General features: G+C 39.3%; 1 long non-coding RNA gene across 6 annotated transcripts; it reads right to left on the reverse strand.

Moving 5' to 3' along the window:
* Window positions 1-3417: 3417 nt before the first annotated feature.
* LOC148025037 (uncharacterized) lies at window positions 3418-7572 on the reverse strand. 6 transcript variants are annotated; one of them, XR_015693396.1, is made up of 4 exons: window positions 6727-7572; window positions 6198-6320; window positions 3929-5575; window positions 3418-3851 (listed from the first exon to the last, which is right to left on the reverse strand). It is a non-coding gene; the product is annotated as an uncharacterized LOC148025037 (long non-coding RNA). The 6 variants fall into 6 exon arrangements; XR_015693392.1 differs by adding an exon at window positions 6480-6523 and having other exon boundaries at window positions 3418-5575; XR_015693395.1 differs by having other exon boundaries at window positions 3419-4506; window positions 4585-5575.
* Between the last annotated feature and the right edge of the window lie 1916 nt (window positions 7573-9488).

Below are 9488 nucleotides of genomic sequence, written 5' to 3' on the forward strand. Positions count from 1 at the left end.
TTATTCATAAGTATAATATACTCTCTCTACCTTTGAGAGTGACCTCTAAGTTGTTTATATAGTCTCGCTATGGGCTAGGATTAGGGTTTTCCTTCCCATCCAGTTTATTCACTCCTCACCTTCCTTCACGAACCCTTGCTTATCGTGAATTTTGCAAATGTAAAATTTCAGTCTTGCTCGTGACATATGGGGATTGAGAGGTAGAAGAGGGTCTTAACATTAGCAAGGCGGATAGGAAATGCCCAAATGTAAGGTAGAATCATAAATTATTGCTCATTTGTTCATTCACTATAAGTATAACAAGGGAATCCACCAATTCATGTAGGACATTATCAAAACCTTCCACCTAAAAGTATTCACATGGAAGAAAATCCTTCTTGACGAATTCAATGGGCTTGACTCTTTCTCATCATTGGCTCCAAAATAGGATTTTATTTTTCCAACCACCTTGGCACTCATGATCCAAGCCGAGGACCACGTGCAATAGAACAAGGGAAACATACCACCCCAGTTTGCAAGACACGGAGGAAGAAGCTACTCAAATCAAAGTTGAGGAGCTCAATTGAGTTCTTGCCACCATTCGGATGCAGTTTACCGCTACTAGTTTATGTGTTCATCTAATGCTAATGGGCCCCACTCTAGCCCAAAGCACTCTCCTTGCTGCTCCCTTAGAAATCCAAAATGCTATAATGTATCCCATAAAAGCTATATATGAATCAATCCACCTTTTGGTCTACTTAAGTAGAAATATGCCCTCTTTAATGATAACTGGGCCCATCCTTATTGCTAACTTTTGGATCCCAAAAGCTTACACATATTACTTTTTACCTTATTTAAACGCAACCTTAATGCTTTTCTCAAAAGAAAAAGACATATGGGGATTGAAAATAGTGTAGAGAGAATATGCATACTAAATACACATTTATATAAGGATCAAAAGAATATTTGAGTCATTTTATGGTAAACCATCATCGAAGATTATGATTGGTTTTATTTTGTGCAATAGATACCCTCATGAGCATAATAATTTGATTATATTGTTAGTCAACATCTCACAATGTGCCACTGTAATGTATATAGCATGACTTTATTGGATAGATCTGTCCTGATGAATTACAAATACTTTATGGGATAGGTGTTTTGGTATGCAATTAATATTTTTAAAAATAAAACTTAACATTCTCTCTTACACATGGAAAACATTCTAATATATAATCTAATAAAAAAAGTACTAGTGTTTCATTAACTATTGTTTCCTTAACATTTGATGTGAAAGTTCAAATTGTGGATCTTAGTGTTCTCTAAACTTACGTTGCTAGGTTTAAAGGCTAAAGTTGTATAAATTTTTTTATACCAAGTTTAGGTTGTAGATCTTAATATTTCTTGAATTTACATTCATGGGTTCAAAAGGCACATAAAATTTGAAGTCCTTATTATTAGGTTTAGCAAAGGATCATAAGATTTTAAGTTCTTCTTACTAAGTTTGAAAATATATTAACGATATATCATCTTCAAAAGTCACAAGGATTCATCTGTAACTATACCTTAATGGTTACACATATTAAACCTACAAAAGAAAAAGTAAACACAACTCAAGAGAAGTTGAACCCCAAACACAATTTGTGTCTACTGAGGAGTCTACCTACACAATTCAAAAAGAATATTTGTATAGAGAGAGGCATAAAGACAATCATGCCTCTCTCTCTCTCTCTCTCTCTCTCTCTCTCTCTCTCTCGTGCACATTGCTAAGTAAGAGCATATGACTTTAATTCCACATATACACATGTATAGCTCCCACAATATGCACATGAAACTATGTTCTCCAACAAAATTCAAAACTTATAAACAAAAAGTAAGTGGATTTACAACTCAACATAAAAGGTCGACTCTACTTTTACATCATACAATGACCTTTTATATTCTTATCCAATTTGTGTGTGTGTTTTTTAAAGATCTCCAAAGCAAAACCATGAAACCATCCCATGACTAGTTGAGACAAATCTAATTCTCTCTTAAGGCCGAATAATCAACATCAACAAAAATTTGTTTGTTGAGCCAAAGATGTAGACTATTCCAAAGATATTGTCTATATTACAAATATCTTTTTGGGATAACAATTAGGATTATTTTTTTAAGAGCCCTTGTCTATAATAATATACCAACAACGAGTCATTGGGTTACTTGTTGAGATTTAAAGGTGCCAATGTCAACAACATATGCCAAGGCATGCATTTATCAAGAGAGTTTGCATGAGTTTGGGTTGGGCAACACATGCTAGTGAGTTAGAGGCATTCCTTAATGCTTGCTCTTATCTATCCTATGCCATGCTCAATCATCATTGATGGGATCATGTGAGTACTTCTAATAAGACATCCCAAACTAATCTAATAGAATGAGGCTTGAATGACTTCTTGTTATTGATTTGAAGTATTGGGTAGATAGGAATATTAAAGGATATATAATATCTAATTGGACACTAGATGTTGGAAACGGGTCTATTAGAGATGTAGACTCTATTAGATATGCAAATAATTCCACATGAGTCGTGGTAGCTAATATTATCATTGATGAGACAAAACAATTTTTATTTAAAGAATCTTGAATGTCACCAAGATCTCTTTAAGTCTTCGAATTTTGATGAGACATCGAAAATCTCTATAAAACTTGCGTTTGGAATTATGATGATCGACAAAGTTTACTCACTCTACTAACAAAGATAATTGATGTGGTGCACGCACCAAAAATCACCAAGAGTTGAGTCATCGAAGGGAGGGGAAAGGGGATAAGATTTTATAACAAATTGGTGATGCTATCAATATGATCATGCGACTTATCTTTTTCTAGAATTCTTCAAAAAAGAAATAGAGAAATAAATATTGATAAACTCAAAATTAAAAAACAAAAGTCCTCATCCTACCGTTGAAACACTAACCTTAATATATTTTCCCTCTATTACATTTTGGAACTCCTACCTTCTCTAAAGTACTTATCTTCTTTTCCCTTTTTTCCATTCTACAACATAGCAGGCCGTACTCTGTGGACTAAGCGGAGGTGCACAGACTTACATGCTAGAGAAAGAAAAAACACTTATGAGTCAAAGAAGCAATAGTACTCAGCTAGTCGAGCTTTGTGGAGTTTTACGCTATTGTACCACATCATCGCAGCTTAGTAATATTCAGCAATCTCCAAGGGCGCAAGTACTCAAAAGTACATCTCTTGATTGAAGTATCTGAATAGCACCTATCATCATCTCCTGTAATATAATATTAATCATAGTTCATCCTAAGAAGTGTTAATATTTCTAATCTGCTGGACTCTCATCGACTCATTGGTGCATTTAAATTTTTTCCCCCACGGCATGATAAGGCGTGAAATAGAGACATCATAGATTTTAGTATCAGTCACACCATCACTAAGCTCCAGTCCATGTACAATTTTGCAATGTACTATAAGCTTTTTAATATGTTTTTTTAACATAGTATGGATGTGTAATCAATATATTATAATGACAATTTTTTCAATGCACTATGGTCATCAATTGGCTTATAACAAGGTGTACATGGAATGAATCACACCCTTGCTTTTTGGCAATGTCTAGAATAAACTATTGCTATAGGACTCTGATTTGTTGGCAATGGCACCAAATCATGCATCTATGATAGCTTGATCAACTGCCATTGTTGCTATTGAAGGTGCTGTCCTACACCAATTCAATAGCAATAGCAAGCAGAAAGATCATCTAACGGTGCTTTATGCGAGTAGCAAATGCATGAGCTCATCATCTAAAGTGCCACCACATTTAATTTCATTGCCCTGACCATATTCATCACCACCATGGAACCTCAGTCCCCCTGACCATATTCATCAGCAACTCAGGATAAACCATTGACATGGCATGGACTAACCATGGAAGATAGATATTACTTGCCTTGCTGCATCAAGGGCTACCAGGTCTGATGGATCTGCGAAGTAGCAAAATGGAAAATCAGTGTCATGATGGTCCACCCCTTCCTTTTTCCTGCATGCATCCTTGTATTGTGCAGTGGTACCACTTTGACTTCCTCCGGGTATCAACAGTAGCAACAGCAGCGAAAACATGGTCAGTACCTTATACATTAATGGCAAAGGCCCATAACATGACAATCATGGGCATTATGCAAGTAGCAAATAATTTCATTGATCTGACTATATAATGCCATACCTTCCAAAGAGTAAGAAAAAGGAGGTGGTGTAGTAGTAGAAGATACCTGTGCACTAGACATCTGCACTAGATGGGAACCTGCAAGCTTACAAATCTCCTTACCCCACAAAGCGACAATGTCTGCAGCATTGGATTAGAATGACAGTCCTACACCCATTTAGTAGCAATAGCAAGCAAAAAGATCATCTAAAGGTGCATTATGCGAGCAGCAAATGCAAGAGCTCATCATCTGAAGTGCCACCACATTTATTTTCATTGGCCTGACCATATTCATCACCACTAGGGAACCTCAGTCCCCTAGGACCCTGCAGTGATAAGCAAACTTAGGATAAACCATTGACATGACATGGCACAAACCGTGAAAAGAGATAGCTATTACTTGCCTAGCTGCATCAAGAGCTACCAGGTCTGATGGATCTGCGAAGTGGCAGAATGGAAAATTAGTGTCCTGGTGGTTTTCCACCCCTTCCTTTTTCCTGCATGCATCCTTGTACTGTGCAGCAGTACCGCTTTGACATCGTGCGGTATCAGCAGTAGCAACAGCAGCAAAAAGTTGGTCAATACCTTATACATTAATGGCAAAGGCCCATGACAGTCATGGGCATTATGCAAGATGGACATGACAGTGATATAATATAGACATGTAATCCATTGCTATCTCCATGACCAGTCGAGCCCATTGCATCTGATACTTCAAAAGAATAATTGGTCAGATTGCTAAAGATTAGAAGTTTGCAATTGTATACAACAATCATCAGAGCAGAAATAGCTTTGAGTCCTGTCATTCTGTGGCCTTTCCCCCATTACATCGGAGGACCTGCTGTAATTGAAAACGCTTCACACATGAGCATATCAATTGGGAATTTAAAGGCTACTTTAGCTCCAATGGTCTGCAAACCCCTCCTTATCCATTAACAGCAAGCAAGGGCAGTAGAGTGAGCAATAGTCTCATCTTCATTGCTTCAGCAGTTTCAAGACTACTACCGGTGGCATCATTGTTTTGCGGAGACAACTACCAGTGGCATCATTGTTTTGCATAGCCAGTTGTCTCCCCTTGATACTCCAGGGCTTCACAGTCTGTAGTCTTCAAAATAGCTTCCTTCTCAAACCTGGAGCTCGAGGTGTCTGAGTGCCAATTACAGTCTAGAGAAGAGGGTACCGCTTCATCGGGATTTGGAGAGGCTTATTCACAGGAGAAAAAGGCTTCAACCAGGACTTGGATCAGGTCTCGGTACCATGAAACCCGCCCTATTTTAGATGTTCCTGGAGCTGCTTCTCCCATGCCTCCATTTCGTGCTCAGTGAGGAGTATAAAATTTCTGAGCTCTTGTTCCAAGACCTTAACTTAATCCTCCAATGCCAGATTTTGGATTCCCTGCATTGCAACATGATCATAAAGAGGCTTAACAGTAAGAAGGCCAGAAATACTACCCTTGATAAAAAACATGTACTTGCAGATTGGTTGGGGAAGAGTAGGTTGGTGATCCCCGAAGGAATCTACCATGGCGACCCAGAACTTTTGAACTTGCTCCTAATAAAGCTTGCAAGTTCAAAACCCAAGTTCAATCATCTACTACCATTCCCAGCCTTATATTCAGAATGCATCACTGAGCTCAGTAAAGAGCTCCGAAAGCTTCTTTGACATTTTGCTTTCTTACACTCTACTAATAACACCTCCAGCCTTATATTCACAATGCATCACTGAGATAGGCTCCAAGATTTAGCAAGCTGTAAATGAGGTGCCTAACCTGTAACATTATGTAACAAGGTCACACCCAATGATACCAAAGACATGGCAGGGACCTACACAAAACCTAGCTAGACATAGAATCCATTATAAATTCAGAACCTGTGGGCTGGTGCCCTTATTTCTTGAAGCTCGCCACCATAGCCAGTAGTATATGACCATGCAACCTATAATTAACACTTATGGCTCTTCAAGAAGTTTAAAAGGCCCTGGAGAATCGAATCAAAGCCAACAGGGGATGAGTTCTTACCAAGAGCCAACAGCCTTTAATGTATCGGATGCTTGTGAAGATTTCTGAGAGGCAGCAGCTCCTCCGAATATCTATTCCTCTGGGATGGAATGAGTCCTTTAGCAGACCTCAGCTGCATCACACCTATCATAATGCCGCAAGGAAAGAGCCCTTAATAGATGAAGTGGAGGCATGGAGTAAGAAGCTTAAAAAACTAGCAAAATGATGATGTTAGAGATAAATCAGGACAAGAATTATGAGAGTGCTGCAACTTCAACTTCTCACAGTGGGTAAAATACCAACCCAGTGGAATTCTTCTGATAATGCAGGCTGTGAATTTAATGTGCCTGAGGTCAAGAGGAGAAAGAACAAAAGAATTACTGTTTCATGCATCAAAGCCCTAAGTTGTTCTTATTCTTGTTTCTTGTACCCTTCAGAAGTAAGAAAAGATACGAAAACATCTCAGGCCTATCAGTCATTCTTTTAAGTTAAACCCCAAAACAAAAAACTCAAGCTGGTGGATACAATTATGCAAGCAATTGGGCCTTACCTGCTGCATGGTGAGACTCGATTGGCCTGACCATATTCAGCAATCTGGTCAGGCCAATCGAGTCGGGGAAGCAACTGAATGGACATGCAGCACTGTGGTCCTAGATGGTGACTAAAGGCCACTCAAATTCAGGAATGGAAGTATGGGTACCAATGTATCCTCAGCATCAACTTCGGCTTGCAGGTACAGGGAGATATTAGGCCACCAATTATCCATGGAGCACGGAAGTGATCTTTTGCCCTGCCTTCGCCATGCCACCATGTTCTTCAAAGCTACTGAGTGATAGCAGGCGGCTCAAGATGCATGGGTATACATCTCCTGGGCAGCAGCACAAAGCGGTCAAGCCTCGCCTGCACCAATCGCGAGCGTTGCGTATAGGCTTGTGCACAGGGCCCATTCCGCGAGGAGGCATTTTCAAGAATCTCACAGTCACCTCATTATTGAGGAACGACGGCCTTTGCAGGCCACTGCTTGTGCATCAGGACTGCCCTACTTCGACCAAAGCTCATTCCATGAGCACCAAGGCTATCATAGGTGTGATCTCTCTGCAGCATACGTACTGTTGTGTGGCATATTAGATCTGTGCCATCATTCAATGGATCGGAGCTGTAGTCGAAGTAGAAGCCATTTGCGTGATGCCTGCATCCCAATTGGCAGGACAATGATCCGTCCCAGTCTACTGGCAGCACACTGATAGTGTGCATGTGAAGAGATCATGAGTTTTTTTTCATGTGAAGAGATCATTGGGAAGTTTTGCATTTCTAAGTGTAAAGCCCCATGTCGGTTGCCTATAATTGACAATGGCTATATCAAAGCCTAAAGCTAGTTCAATTTTCAAAGGTTGTTGGAACCAACAATGCAAATCACCGGTGCTACTAGAATTGAAGCCTTAGAGGCTTGATATTAGGCTTCCCTCCTCCCATAAGCAAATTTTTAAACCATTAGATTATATACTATACACATGTTATGATGGCTACTTTTAACCTATTTTTCAGCACCATTTCCTAACAACTATTTTTTACCACATGTGATCGGGGCTACTATTTATATGTCAATCATTTTTCGACAAGCCCAGTTTACATAGAAGGTTGGGTTTATTTTTTAGACCACGTTTTCTTTTTTTAAAAGCACATTCATGAATTTTTGTATGCATATGATGTAGTTTGGGTCATTGATCCCAACTCGTATTGAGGGTCTTAAAAGGCCCAAAAAGAGATAGCCCCCAAGGTACTAAGAGCCCGGTTGGCTAATTGGGGGAGGCGAATCCTATTCCCCCTATTAGCTCTCGGTCATGCCAGTAATAGTAGGGTTAGTGGGGGCTGCTTCCCCTTGCATTTCCTCCACTAAACCCCTAAAAATTATGGGTGGTAGTGTAGCACTAACAACACTAACCAAGTGGTTTCATTTCCCTCTTGGATGTCAAAATATGGCCACCAATACATGTGCTTTCATTTTCAAAAATCATGGAATATACTTTCTTTTCATTTTCAGAAATATTGGTTAAAAGCATCTTGAGGTTGTTCCTACCATATAGAAATTGCTCTTCTTTTTCTTCTTCTACTTCGCCTCCCTTACTCTTCCCTCACCCCCATAGTGCAACCTGAATATTCTTGTTCTACTTTAAAAGCATCTTGACATTGTTCCTACCACATAAAATTGCTCTTCTTTTTCTTCTTCTACTTCGCCTCCCTTGCTCTTCCCTTACCCTTTGCTCTAAAGAGTATCCAATAAAAACACATTTTTCTGCCTTTGGATCAAGCTTCTTCCATAGCTCATCTAGCACATGAACGTATGCAACACAGCCAATACCTTCAAGTGCGATACATCACGCTTCTTGCCAGTAAAGCATTCTTCAGGAGTCATCCCATGAACTGCAGAGTTGTGGGAGTTCTGCTCATAATGTAGATAGCAATATGGATAGCCTCAGACCAAAAATGTTTGGGCATATTCTTTTTAGCCATTAATGCTCGTGCAACTTCTGCAATATGACTGTTTTTTCTTTCTGCAACACCATTTTGCTGTGGGGTATACCTGCAAGTAAATTGCCTCTTTATCCCATGAGTCCTCAAGAAGCCACTGAACTCATTAGAGAGGTACTCTCCCCCTCCATCTGATCTCAAACACTTCACTTTTAAGCTTGTTTCTATTTCAACAGCTGCCTTAAAAGATTTAATGTGCTCAAACACATCACTCTTTTCCTTCATGAAGTATACCCATAGCTTCCTTGAACAAACATCAATAAAAGTAACGAAGTATTTGCTGCCACCAAGAGATACATTGTGTGTAGGCCCCCAAACATCTGTATGTACTACATCAAGTATATTTTTGCTCACTTCTCTATCATGCGAAAAGGGTTGTCTCGCCTGCTTACCAAACTGGCATGCTTCACAGACTTTATGCAATTTTCCACCTCTAAAAGAAGGCAACCCTGTAACCAATCCTCTAGATTGCATTAATTTCATCCTTTTCACATTTGCACACCCAATATGTTTATGCCATATTTCAATATCTGCAACTACTCCTTTTCCTTTAGCATACATAATAGCATCCATTGCAAGAATTCCAGCATCTAAAGTGAACATTCGGCCAACTCTACTTTCTTTTGCGACCAACCTATACATATCATTAAAGTCTTCTACAAAATAACATTTTGCATTGAATTGGACCTGCAACCCCTGCTCTACCATTTGGCCAACAAACACTAGATTCTTTGTAATTAATGGCACATGTAATACATCTGTCAGACTCTTTGTCTGGCCATC

This window comes from Lygodium microphyllum, chromosome 15 (assembly GCF_053477565.2).
Source record: "Lygodium microphyllum isolate KBCC chromosome 15, Lygodium_microphyllum_v1.1.10, whole genome shotgun sequence".
Taxonomy (NCBI): domain Eukaryota; kingdom Viridiplantae; phylum Streptophyta; class Polypodiopsida; order Schizaeales; family Lygodiaceae; genus Lygodium; species Lygodium microphyllum.